Raw genomic sequence first — 13,325 nt, 5'->3', positions numbered from 1 at the left:
TAAAGCGCTCCTGATGTGGTAAGTCATTCTTTTTTTTTTTTTTTTTTCTTACCAGGGGTTAGTGTAAAAGGCTGCTGTGGGAGAACCTGAGCAGCTGGGTGGGTACAGCACAGCAAGTACAGCCCGTCTGGTACAACAGGCAGCAGTTGCATGGTGCAGAGTTACTGACAGGTCCTCGTGTTCAGAGCAGGACCAACCTCGAGAGGTTTAAAAAGTTCAGCTTTAAAATTAAGTAGTGTGAAACAATGTTGACAGATAAACAAGCAGTTTAGACATATGATTTAAAGGATTTAACAGAAATCTCTTCTAGACCTGGCAGATGGGCAAGTTGGGAATTAACGATTGAGTATTCCAGCCAGAACTTGGAAAGTTTCCCAAAGAATCTGGAATCTAAAATTTGGTGGGAGGGAGAATCAAATTCTTCAGACAACTGGAAAACAACTCCAAGCAGGCTTCTCAGCCAGAATTGCTTCACTTGCTTTTATAGTTTAAACAAACCTTGTGTTGTGGAAACAACCACCTAAATCCAGGTTTTAGAGGATTTGGGGATGGTAATTGAGTTGTTGGCTTCTATAGAGGAGATGGACTAAATTGTTAAATAATGTGCTTGAGAGCACTCAGCTGCTGTGATGGTTACTCATTGGGTGAAACACAAACCCAAACTGCAGACCCTGATCCTGAGAGGTCACAGAGCACTGTCTGGTCCTAGTTTGGGGGTTATTTTAGGATTTCTTCTAGCTTAGCTGGGGAACCTGCTTCAGCTCAGCACTAGAGGAGTTAAGACACTCATCATAATTTATTCCAGCAGTAGCTGCAATTATGATCTGCTGTGTACACAATTTTACAGCTCAGCCTTATTCCACATAATTTTGAACTTTAGATGCTCCAATCAGGATCCCAATTCTCTTAGGTCTGTCTATAGCCAGACATTCATGATGAGTGGCACTTTAAAACTCTGCTGCTTTCCCTTTTATTACAAACTACAGAGGATCCAATCAAGCCTGAATCCAGGCTTAAGAGACAAATGTAAATAATCATTTCGGCATTTATCTACTAGAGGTTTATTCTTAGATTACTTACTGAATTAAGATAGTTTCTTTGCACATGCCACTGCCTACAGGCTCAAAGCAACTCTCCTACCTGGAAAGGATCTTTCTCTGGGCTTTACAAGACGTTACCAGTTTTTTTGGAGTCTTTCACTCACTTGGTTCCACGTTCCACAGCCCCAAGAGCAGAGTCCCCCCACGGCTTCTGCCAGTGACCTGCAGCTGTGCACAGAGCCAGAGCTGAGCACACGGTGGCTGCTGCTCGGTGCTCACCTGCTTGGAGGCTGGGAATGACAGGAGGATGATTTTACTGCCTGAGCACCTTCTCTGCCTCCCGTAGGGATGCTCACTCTGTTACAGACTGCTGGGCCTGATCACAGAGGAGGGGCATTTGATCATTCAGTGACAGGAGCATCGGCAGACATGAAGACACCAACCCCAATTAAAAGTGGTTGGATGTTCTAAGGCTGTTCCATCTTCAGAGCTTATCAGATCTGGCAGGGCAGTGTGGAGCAGCTATTAGGGAAGCTGATAAGCCCTTGTCTGCCTCTTTAATGAAAGTCTGGAGGAACCAGATCATCATGCTGAATAGTGCTCAGTGGAAAACTTCCTGAATGTAATTTATCAAGTAATTTTCTAGGCAGTGTAGGAGAGTAGAATGAAGAATGAAATCACAGAATGGTTTGGGCTGGGAGGGAAGTTTAAAGATCACCTACTCCACCCCCTGGGCATGGGCAGGGACACCTTCCACTACACAAGGGTGCTAAAAGCCTTATCCAAACAGGCCTTGAACACTTCCAGGGATGGGGCATTGGGTACCTCTGTGAAGTTACTGGTCCAGATCCAGCTCTGAAAATGGTTCTGTGCAGCTTAACCAATTATAGCACCCTATAAAATCAGATTCAGTCTTAATATTTAAATTCGTGATTAGCAACAAGAAAATCCAATTTAGGGGTTTTTTTATGCCTGTGGACTCTTGATACAATATGAAAAACCTATTCACAGCAGCTGTTTGCCACAGTCACTTGTCTGTGTGGTTGGATGCAGCGGAGTCTCTGAGGATAAGGTGTGCATTCCCAGGGCCCCACAGCAGTCTGGGACTACAAATCCCTGGGAGAGCTTGAAATGACATAGAGAAGAATAACAGCACTCCCCGGTTGCATACTTTTGATATTTATACCCAGACTTACGCTTCAGTTGTTTTTTTTTTAATAATAATGGATGTTTATTTCTCTTGTCTGTTACATCCCATCTCAGAACCTGTATGAATTTATGGCAAACACAGAGTGAAGCTGATGTACTTTCTTTGTAAAATTAGCAGGTTTTGGCGCTTGTGGGTGTCTCAAGCATACAATTCAGTGTGCTGTTGAGCTACTGAAAATGTAATTTCTTCAGTGTTTAATTTCAATACAGACTGAGTTCCCACGTGGGTGGGGAAGAATTTTACAGTTTCATTCCTTGGAGCTGCTGAACTCAGAGGTTTCCTCTTTTATACAGAAGGTGGCACTGGAAATGCAGGAATGAAGCATAATCCTCTGCTTGCCTTTACAAGTAGGCTTGTGTCTGGGTAACACCCTGTCAGAGGGTGTCTCACCTTCAGGAACAGGAGAGTTCCCCCTTTCTCAGTCACAAAGGTCCCATTCTGCCTCTTTATTTATCAGGTGACTAGCATTGACTTGGGAGGGAATTCCTGATGTGCAGGGTGTGCTCTGGGTCCCAGCCCAGCAGTGTTGTGGCTGCCAGGTCTGTGCAGTGCAGGGTTTGTCCAGCCTGTACCCACAGAGCTCTGAATGAGCCACAGATGCTGATGGAAGTTACCACAGAACGTACTGAAAATGTGTCTGAGCCCCACAGATGAAGTGGGGTCTGGGAATTGTCAGAATTGTTCAGGATAGTGAGACACAGTCTGGGGGCTGACAAGCACCATCTCCTTTCCGGTTCCTCTTGGTGCTGGTGAGGAGCTGCTGGGGGGCTGCACTGGGATTAGTGCTGTGCTGGGTGCACTGGTAGCCCTGGCCAAGCCACCAAGGGGCATCTCCTCCTCACTGGGTGGATCCCTCGGTGAAGGTTCTTCTCAGAGCTGCCCCTCCAATGTGCAGGACCTGAGGGCAGCTCCCCACAGGCAGGGTGAGCTCCTTCAGCTGACCCGAGCTCTGCGGGCAGCAGGAGCGATGCAAACGGGGGGGAAGGTGCTGTGCCACAGACCCGGAGCCTCGGTGATGTGTTGGCTCTGCGGGAGCCACCGAGTGGCAGCGTTGCCTCAGCAGAGATGCACTGGCTGTGAAAATGAAATCTGAGCGTGCCATGGGACACAGATTCTGAAGGTAACCTAAAAATAAATAAATGTATGTAGTTGTAGGAGCTTAGCGTTTATATGCTTGACGAAAATGGGAAAATCTTTGTTTTGCAGTGTTGGAGGTGCTGCAGGACACCTCAAATTCATGCCCCAGAGCAGCCACTGCTCGGGGACAAGAGCAGCTGCTGTTGGGAGAAGTTCAGCTGCAAAAGGTGCATTTGTGTTCATCGTGTTATTATTGGTTTTGTTACAACTTTACCAAATGCAACAGTTGAAAAGAATTTTTGTCCTAATGAGAAGAAATTAATTAGGCTTGCTAGAAGTTCTTCCTGTGTTACCTCATGTCCTGTCTCAGGCAGAGCTGACCATGGCCTTGGCTGATGGGATACAGAGGGAAGGTCACTGAATAGTTTTGAACTTCAATAATGCCAAGCACAGGTTTGGCCAAGGCTTGTGAGCTGGCTGAACAGCTGCCAGTTCCCTGTCTTACAACCAGTGCCACAGTCTTTAATTCCCAGGGTGTTTCTGGCTGTTTTGTGTGTTCAGTAGGAGAGGAAAGTTTGGAAAGGAAAACTAATGGATCTGTCTCTGTGCATGCCTAATCCTGAGACTTACAAGAAAAACCTCTGTGAAGTGCTGTAGGACTGTGTTGTACCCACTGATCATCTCCCCTTGAATTCCTCCCCACAGTGCACGTTCTGCCTCCGCTTCCAATTTCCATTAAGTTCTTTCTGGGAAAGGTCCCCACACCTCCTGGGCTGCTACAGAAACTTCTTCCTTTACCCTCAACCCCACTTCCCTTCTGTTACCTGAAGTCAGAAGCTGGCTGTGATCTGGAGGGTAGAAATGGCCCTTTGGGACACTCCAGTCGTGCCTCTTACTGTCCAACAGGGACTGTGCTGCTCTGCTTTGCTCTGCTTCTCTGTCTGGATTTTGGGTGCAGAAGTAGGAACTGGGCTGTATCTGCTGTGCTCTGTTATCCCTCTGTTTGCTTTGCTTGAAGCCTTCCTGGAGGAATTATTTATTAAACGAATTAAATGTGTTGGGAACAACACACAGTTGTTCATAATTATTGTGTAAACTCAATGGTGTTTCACTGGCACCAGTGGGGGTTTCTACCACATCACTCACACAGTGCTGTGGCTGAAGAGAGTGCTCTGGGAGGTGGTTCTGCTGCTGAAGACAGGACCATATTCATTGACAAGCAGAATTAATTTGTTGGGTTCTGTTTGCATGGATTTTGCAGGAGTAAAATCCCACTTGTTTTCCATTTCTGCACCATAAGAAGGGTATTGATTTTTCTTCACTTCTGATTGTTCACTTTACTGGATTGCTTTTAAATAGTCGACAGAGATCATTTGTTTTCCTCCCCCAACATATTTTACAAGGTGCCCTCCCTGTTTTATTTGTGTATTTTGGGGGGGTTTCCACAGTTACATATCACACTGATCACCTTCTGCACACTGCAGCCCAAGGAGGAGGGGGGAAACTCTTTTTCCCATGGGGTTTTTCCACCTTCCTGCCTTGCTACACTCTCCAGCAGCTTTAGCACCTGCATTTCACCTTCCTGACTTGGAAGTTGGGGGTGAGGCTCAGAAAACCTCTGAGCCAAAGATCAGAACAGGCCAAAGAAATAACATGGCCATGGATAAATCAGTAGAGTTGCAAGAGGTGCTGGTTAGTGACAGGGCACTGAGAGTCACTGGTGTTTGTCATTGTAGGAGTGTGAATAAGGGGTGATGAGCTCGTCAGGGGAGTGGGAAGCATCCTTCCAACCCAACAGACAAAAGAAATGAGGGAATCTCTGGTCACCTCTTCAATGCAGAACTGCCCCAGCACAACACATATCAGCCCCTCTTTAAGGTGCAGTACCTGTCCCAACCCCAGACCTGTCTGTGGCACAGAAGGAAGGGCTGTCTGAGGGCTGTGGAACAGGAGCAGACACCCAGTCTGATTTTGGTTTGAAGTTTAGTGTTAGAGGAAACCCCAGCTGGCCCTCAGCAAAGGAGGGGTGTGCAGCTCAGTGGCAGTGCTGGTTTGAATGGACTCACATGTTGTACAGGTACTTTAGTTTATTTTTCTTTTTGCCCTCAGGGAGTGGAAAAGTGTCATTTCTTATGTTTGCAGATAATGATATTAGAGCCCAAGCCTCCTAAAACATGCAAGCTTTTCCTGTATGGAATTTATGTGTATCTCAGGAGAAGCTGCACATATGGCACAAAGCTTTTGCCCAGAAAGGTTAGAAACATCTAATCTGTTCAGCAAGACCACGACTGAGCTGGAAATAGTTCTGATGCCTGGGGCAAGAGATGGTGGGAAGTAGATAAACCATGGACTTAATTCAAGACTGAATAAACTTTTGTTAGGTTTGTCTGGACACTTACTTTATTTCTCTTTTGTGTTGAATGTAGAACAGCAATTGTGATGGAAAAGGATATTTATTTCTTATAGCTCTTTATGCTGGAAAAATAATGGGGCCTAATAGTGCTCATGTTAAATGTTATTAACATTGATTAAAGTATCATTCCTACTATCAGTCAGCACTATACACAGTAAGGATATGCTGTGGGTGAACAGTGCCTTTCTCGTTGCTGCTCTGGGTGAGGAAAACCTGCATGGCCGTGGGTATTGGAGCTCCTGCAGTGAGGGCTGCAGCACTCACATCCCTCACACCTGCAAACCTGCAGCACAGATGAAAATCAACAGCAGCATTTCATTGGTCTGTTTATGCCTTAGGTATAGCTCTAGGCTAAAAGGTATTTTGAAATGGGATTTACACGTGAAATCCTTGGCTTCCAGGGCATTTACAATGGGTATGAGAGGCAGAACAAAATACCAGAGAGCTTGTCACAAATTTGGAGTTAGGAGTGTGCTAATGAAGGTTCACAAAATGGCAGTGGGAGGGTCTGTCAGCTACTTGGGCATTTGTAGACTTGTATGAACTAAAATATTTCTTCTGGGGGCTATAACATGTTCCCCAGAGAAAGAAACAGCAGCTTGGAGACTGTTCCTCCTTTTTGTTGTTATCAGGTCTCTTCCTGTCAATCTAAATGAAGCATCTAGACTTGTTTCACAGCACATCTTCACTTGGGCATGTGGATGGAGCCTGGAATGGTCCCACACACTCCACATGTTATTGCTTTGGTTTTAGGCCATTTGCCAGTGGACAGATCCAATTTAGTTCAACAACATGATACTAGAAAGCACTTATATAAAATTAATGGCTAATGCAGCATTTCTCAAGAAGAAAGAGTGTGACTGTACCATGTTTTATCCTGGCAATACTCACCTGGTGCTGCTGCCCACCTGCCCTCAGGGAACACGAGCTGCTGCCACCCCAGAGCCACAGGAAAGGATCCACCTCTGGGGTGCTCTCCTCCCCCAGGTGCAGCTCTCCCCCAGAGGGGCCCTCTTTAATTTCACCTCCATTTAGGTACTTGAGTTTCTGTGAACCTGAAAGAGTCAGGAATAATGGCATAGAGATCAGACACGGCAGCAGTAACCATGCTGTGCTGGAGCCTGGCACCAAGGGCTGATATGACCCTTTGGTATACCCTTAGCCCAGGTCCAGAGGTCTGGCTCTGGATGTTCAGCTGTATTTTTGTCACCAGGTGTTGAGTTTGGGGGCAGTGATGAGGTTGCAGCCTGAGGCTGCATCTGGTCTCACAAATGCAGCTGTGGTTTCTCAGCAGCTCGAGGTCCAGGCTCTGCCTCAGCTGGGGGTGTGACAAACGTGACCTGACTGGTACCCAGAGCAGCCAAGGAGTTGGGGCAACTCTTACCTGTGGAGCTGCAAGATGAGTAAAGGTTTTTGGGAGGCGGGAGAGGAGACCTTTGCCCAGCAAAGGAGTAGTGTTTGCTTTCAACCTGGTGAGAGCCTGTCTGCTGGGGGTGGCTTGGAACTCCTGAGGGCTCTGAGCAAGTTGTCCTGTCTCCTCGCTCTTTCCCTGAGCTGTGTTACCTCTCCAGGCTGGGGTCCCTTTGGGAGCAAGAACTGTCTGCCCCTATTTGCTTGTACAGTACCTAAAGAAATGGGGTCATGGTTTCAGGGAAGCCTTCAGGCATCATGAAAACAGTATTAATAATGAGAATTAATCATTCACTTATCACTTCACTCTTGATGAATAATTTCCAATAGTCATGTACAATTTTCTGCTTCAGTGAATACTCTGATAGTAAACAGAGCTGGTAGAATAAAGTCACAGGAGTGAAAACCCCATGTAAAAGGAGTGAGAAAATGGTCAAGACTAATTAAAAAAAATTTCAAGAAATGTTTGTGCATAATCATTTGCCCAGATCTAGTGATGGCTTGGATAGACACATGGAAGGCAGATAGATACAAGGGTCCAAAGCTGTTTGTGACAAAGGCAGATTCCAGCAGCAAGGAGCTGTGTCTGGCCATGATGTTGTTATGGGAAACTGCTGAAATGTCATCTGTTCCCACACGGAAATCTCTTTCAGAAGCAGATTCCACTTTAATTACACTGTTGTATTTTAGCACAGCGCTTGTGGTGCCTGCTCACGTTACCCCTCACTGACGTACAGTGATGATGCATATGTTAAATCTCAGGATGCTGAGAGAATTAACACTTCAGAAGTGTTCATCTCCCCCATTATTGATGCTCTGTCAGTAGCAGTGTGGTAATATTCTCTCCAGAAAAACTAATGGCACTGACAAAAATCACTGAGCTTCTCTTCTCACCTAAATCTCCAGATAAGAAGTGGCATTTTTGTATGCAAGCAGCACTGTCTGGTGACACAAACCCTTACCCGTTTTCCTTTTGAATTACAGGATATTTGTTTGGTTTTTTGTTGGGTTTTTTTTCTGGACAAGTTTCTGAAGCATGACTTGGCAGATGCTATTTACTTGTGCTTTGCTGTCTTACATCTACTTCCACAGAAGTATTAAAGCATTTAACTTCCATTTACACACTCATAAGTGTGTGACTAAAGTCCTGTTGGTAGGATGAACTGCTAGAGCTCTCCTGTGCACTGAAAGATGTGCATTTTCAAAGATAAAACAGAGTCTAACATCCTAAAGCTATAAGGAATTCAGATATCTCATGTTTTGGACAGCTGGTTTGAAAGTAAAAATCCAGGCAGGGATTTACTCATTTTCTCATGAAGCCACCTGAACCAAATCCTGTCTGTGTGAGATGCTTTCAGTGAAGGACACAGATGTTTGCCAGTGCTAATGAAAGCAGTGCAGATTTGGGAGTGCCCCCCTGGCAGCCGTGGCCGAGCAGCCGGGCAAGTGTCCTGAGCTGGCTCTGGCTCTGGAGCTGCTCCCCTCAACACTGCAGAGGCACAGAGCTATGGGAGCAGAGCATCCCCCCCTGACATCACACCTTCCTCTGCAGGGCCACCAGCCTGGCCCCCTGAGAGGGTCAGGGCAGGAACCACAGTGTGTCACAGGCGCTTGGGAACTTCCCTCTCCCCTGTGCTGGCACCAGCTGATGCTCTGAGATTCACACCTGAGCCAAACCTTCAGGTCCTGGAGCCTCCCCATCCTGCAGCCTTAGTGCTGCCCACTGCTGAGTAAACGCTAAACCTCCATCTTTTAGGCATGTCCTGAGACTTAATTAATGCTTCTGAAAGTACTTTAAAGCCCTTGGATGGTAAGCAGGCTAAAATATTGCCAGTCCTTGGGGAGCCTTCCCCTTCAGGGAGGAATCGAGGTGTTTTATTTAATGAGCAGTGCTGTCTGAGGACTGTCCTGACTGATTATTTCTGAGGCAAAGCAGAAACACATTCACATGATGGTGCTGAATTTTAAATAGACTCCAGTTTATTGTGGAAATACAGCACTAGAGCAAGTGCTCCTTCTTGCACCCCTGCATCCAGGCTGGCCTGGGACTCTCCCTCCAGGAACTGCTCTATAGGGGCAAGAAAGGAACCCATGGAAACCACAGCAATGTGAACAGGTTGGGGAGGTCCTACCAGTTTTCCCTCTGAGAAAAATTTATGTAGCCAGGTAATTCACCTTTAGTCAGGAATCTGTCTTGCTCACCTTTTCTGCATCTCTCAGTTGGACACCACTGGACATCATCTCTCTTTACACCCTGGGAGTGCTGGGGCAGCTCAGTGATGCTGATAAACAACTTCATGATAACGCAGATTATGCAAATGTGCCAGTTTTTCTATAATTTCCTGTGCTACCCATGGGAGCAAGTATTTTCTGGTGTGTGAGCAGGCTGCCTTTTTAAAAAATGCTTTACAGGAGAAGAACTGTCTTTAGAGGTTCACTTGCCTGGTACCTGAACTGGTGACTGAACACGACATGCACCATATGAAGCCAAATAACCCTCCAGGAATTCTTTCTGTTAAAATAATTGCTAGGGCAGAGGAATATTGCAAACAGCTGGGGTTCATCCCATAAACATATTCTCCCTCCTTTTGGAGCCTCAGCCTCCAACTGATGCCAGAGCCTGTCAGCTGCAGGAGCAGTGGAACATATTTCCTTTGCAGAAATGAAACGATTACTGTTGAATAAATCTGTTGTGCACAGCCCTGAACTCCCCAGCGCTCGCTGCATATGCAAAAGGGAACAGTGACAGTGTTTCACCCCGGAACGAGCCGGAGCGACAGTTCCTGTGCCGAGCACGCTGCTGTGGAGCTGCCGTGTGTCAGCAGCCTGGCAACGCCGAGGGGGAGGGAAAAATCCCCCGAAACCAGTCCAGCACTGAACGGCATCATCCTGCCATGCAGTGCCCTCGCCCTGACGGGGCAGCAGCTGCCCCATGTCGCAGGGATGAGAGCAGGTTCCCTGCAAGCCCACACGCTCCTTCTGGCAGCAGTAAGGGGCTGAGCTGGGAGGGACAGGGGCTGGGGGACCTGGAACTGGAGCCTCGGGGTCCCTGGGCTGGGGCACTGGGCATTTCTGGTTTGCAAAAACCCAGATGGGGGACGAGTCCCTGACTGCACCGTCCCTCTGAGGTGTCTGCCTGGCGTGGGGGGGGAGATGAGATGGACCAGAGCAAACCCTACTGCAGCTGTGAGGGGACATGAGGGAAAAATCGTGCAGGTCATTGTGACCCATGTGTGCCCCAGTTTCATGGGCTGAAAAGTTAAACCCTCTGACAGTCCTATTTATTTCTGTAAGTCATGTCTGAGTGAAGATGAGCAATGGACATGGTCACCACTGACCTGGATGTACTGGCAAACTGTCACCAGCCCTTTCTGTCACGGTGGTACTTCTCCCACTTGGCATGTGGGAAGGGTTCTGCAGGGAGCAGGAGCGGTGCTCACCCAGCCCCATGATTGCTTGTCGGGCTGCTCAAACAGCCTTCACCATATTTGCAAAATATTGTTAATCAAGAGACACAGTTCAAGGCATTTGACTGGCACATCCAGTTAAGTGGTAGCAAACACGCTGTAAAACCACTGTGCTGAGGCCACCTTCCTAATGAATGCAAAGTGGGAGCAATCAATCAGGGCCGGAGCGCAGCCAGCACTGGCACCGCCTCTGCAAACGCAAATTGAATGAACAATAACGAGTGTTATCTAATTAGTCCACACAGCTGCAATGTTACAGCCCTGCATAGGACACACCTTGTTAAATTTCATGGTATGTATCACAGAGTGTCCGGGATAAAATGATGGTGATTCGACATGTGCATGCCACAGGCAGGTAGATTCCCAGTGATAAACACATTATCCTCAGCAGGTGAGCTCTGGACTGACTAGTGCAAGGATCTCCTTAAAAATCAGCGAGTTAATGTGCAAATAGCCAGCAGAGCACAGGGCCTTGATGTGTGAGTGCTTTGGCTGGGATTATCGACAGCCTGGGACCAGGGAGCTCACCCTTGCAGGGTCGGTCCTTGGTGAAGTTCCTCTCACAGCCACTGCTCCAGGAGCTGTTACTCAGTTTGGAGGGTCTTGAGGGAGGACAGGGAAGAACCGTCTGGTGTGATGCTGCAGAAACTGCTGACTGGGTGACATCCATGGCTGGTTTTTTGGAGCTGGCAGTTTTAAGCTGGGGGCCTCAGTCCTCTGCCAGCCATGGAGCTCTGTCCTTGCAAACAAATCTCAGAAGCAAACACATCTCCTTCACTCCAGATTGAGGGTGGAAGTGCTGCTCACGCTGTCCCCAAACACACACCTCAGCAGCAACATCTGGCTCCTGGTATGACTGTGCAGATTCCTTTCGGATCATCCAGTGCTCTTGCTGTTTGAAGCACTCGGCATGAAGTGATGCTGGGAAGCTCATGATAAATGATTTAGGACCGGCAGCTGAAAACTCCTTCTCTGAAGCCACCCTCAATTCTCTCAAGCAGTGTTTGAGCTGGATGCACACGCTGAGCATTGCAGGGCTGGGGAGCTTCTGAGTCACTTGTGACAGTTCATGGCGACTTGGCTGCTTGAAGCAGTTGGAGTGGTAAAAATCCCATGGGAGAAGGTACATCCCAGCAAACAGTACAGCCTGGCTCCGCAGACCATATTGAGACCTAAAAGCCCTGCCCAGGCCCAAAGCTGGGTGGCTGGAGATCTGTCTTGGGACAGTCCTGCCTAATGTCATCCAGCAGTGGGCAGAGGAACTCCAGAGAGTGCTCCCTGACTGAGCATGTCCCACAGCACACCCTCCTGAGGAGCTGCTCCACCTTAAAATCAGCTCTGCATTTGTCTGCCTTCCACTTTACCTCCAGGAGGACTAGGAACCCATTTGGCAACGGCTCTTAGCACCAACAGGTAGAACATCTGGGGCCAAATTCATCCCCAAGACAAATTCATGTCAGGAATTTAGCAAAAGAAATATTTCAGGCAATTTTTGCACCTTTGTTTTCATGTTCAGCAATATCTGCTCTTCCTGTAAGATCTCTGATGACACTGCAGGGGATGGTGGGATGGTGTTTAAATATTGATGTTTTAGCAGCTTATGGTTTTAATACAATTTAAATTATGCACATTTTTATTGGGCTCGTAGGTTCATCAGCAATTAGTCTCTCCCAGCTACACAAGAGGGTGTTCAGCAGCTCCGTATTGATTTCTGCCTCAACCTTAGAGTTTTAGTGACTGGCTGCATTTTAGTGCCTTGGCAAGGTAAACAAATCCACAGGCCCTTATCCGAGCACCGCTGGTTAGTGACCATAAATGTGTAATCAACAACTCAGTATCCCTGGAATTAGATCTTCTTAACAATCATTAGTTTCATCCCTCGCCGCTCTAATAAACCTCTTGGTAGCAGGCCAGAGCCAATTATACTTGTGCTTGGAAAATTATAAAACAAGGAGAAAAGCTGTGTGTTGCCTCAAATAAGTGAAAATTTTAACTGGCCCAAAACTGCAACACGTGTAGGATTCATCTGTGGTTTATCTGAGCTTGAGCTTTGAGTATTGGAGACAATATTAGGGGACTCTATATTTATTTTGCACTTTATGGATTCTTCCACCTGATGCAAAGCTGGCATTGGTGCACACATCCTGCTGCCTCTTCCACATTCCTCACGTGGGCTGTGTGGACTGGAATCACCTGCCCAGCGTGACCCAAGGTCACAGTGAGAGCTGCAGTGAATCAATGCTGAGTGAGATGTGTTTTGGTGATGGATCACTGGCTGATGATGCACTGCAATGCTCAGCAGGAGAGCAGCTGTCACAATATAGTGACCAAACTGCTTACATCACTTGAAGTGACAGGGAGCTGCAGGCACCTGCCACCAAAGCTCAGCCTGGGGGTCCAGGAGCTGGCTTTTCATTTCCCCTTCTCTTCCGCAGCGCTGGGCAGCTCATGGAGCACCTCTGAGGATCAGCTCTCTGCTCTGGCCCGTCCTTACCTGTTGGGACAAGCCTTGGGGAGGAGCAGGGAGCCCTGGACTGCTCCTTCTGTTCCAGTTGAGTTCCCAGTGCAGTGCCCTGCCTGCTGGACAATGGGAGGGTTTCCCTCCACCTGAAGCTTTTGCTCTCTAAAAATGCAGGAAGTGGGATCATGCCTGATCCAATGGATAAGGACTCTGCTCATTCAGTGGGACTTTTGCAAGGTGTGGTGAG

Source organism: Pipra filicauda, unplaced genomic scaffold, assembly GCF_003945595.2.
Source record: "Pipra filicauda isolate LSUMZ 115617 unplaced genomic scaffold, ASM394559v2 scaffold120_size2142806_pilon, whole genome shotgun sequence".
Lineage (NCBI taxonomy): Eukaryota > Metazoa > Chordata > Aves > Passeriformes > Pipridae > Pipra > Pipra filicauda.
This window is presented reverse-complemented; position numbering follows the sequence as displayed.